This window comes from Corvus brachyrhynchos, unplaced genomic scaffold (assembly GCF_000691975.1).
Source record: "Corvus brachyrhynchos isolate BGI_N302 unplaced genomic scaffold, ASM69197v1 scaffold97, whole genome shotgun sequence".
In the NCBI taxonomy this organism is placed as follows: Eukaryota; Metazoa; Chordata; class Aves; order Passeriformes; family Corvidae; genus Corvus; species Corvus brachyrhynchos.
Window position 1 is genome coordinate 1,224,619 of NW_008239758.1, and position 277 is coordinate 1,224,895.

Sequence of the window (277 nt, forward strand, 5' to 3'; positions counted from 1 at the left end):
GGGTCGCGAGGAGGGGGGTCTGCAGGGCTGTAAGCATCCCTGCACCACTCGGGGCCCCAGACCATCCCAGCTGCTTGGAGGAGCCTAATCTGAGCATTTCCCCAGGGAACCCCTACGATGGCAACAATTCTATTTTCCAGTGTGCAACATTATACAGAACTGTTTATGAAGAATGTACTGCACTTGAAAGAGCTATCTTTACTTACCAAAGCAAGGAGAAAAAATGGTAAATATAAATATTACCATAATCCCAGCAGGTTCCTTAGGATATTTTTGT

General features: G+C 46.2%; 1 protein-coding gene across 2 annotated transcripts in view; it reads right to left on the reverse strand.

The window, feature by feature from the left end:
- The window catches only part of LOC103621242 (tropomodulin-3), a 25,153-nt gene that overhangs the window by 23,264 nt on the left and 1,612 nt on the right, over positions 1-277 (reverse strand). The gene's annotated exons all lie outside the window — the stretch shown is intronic.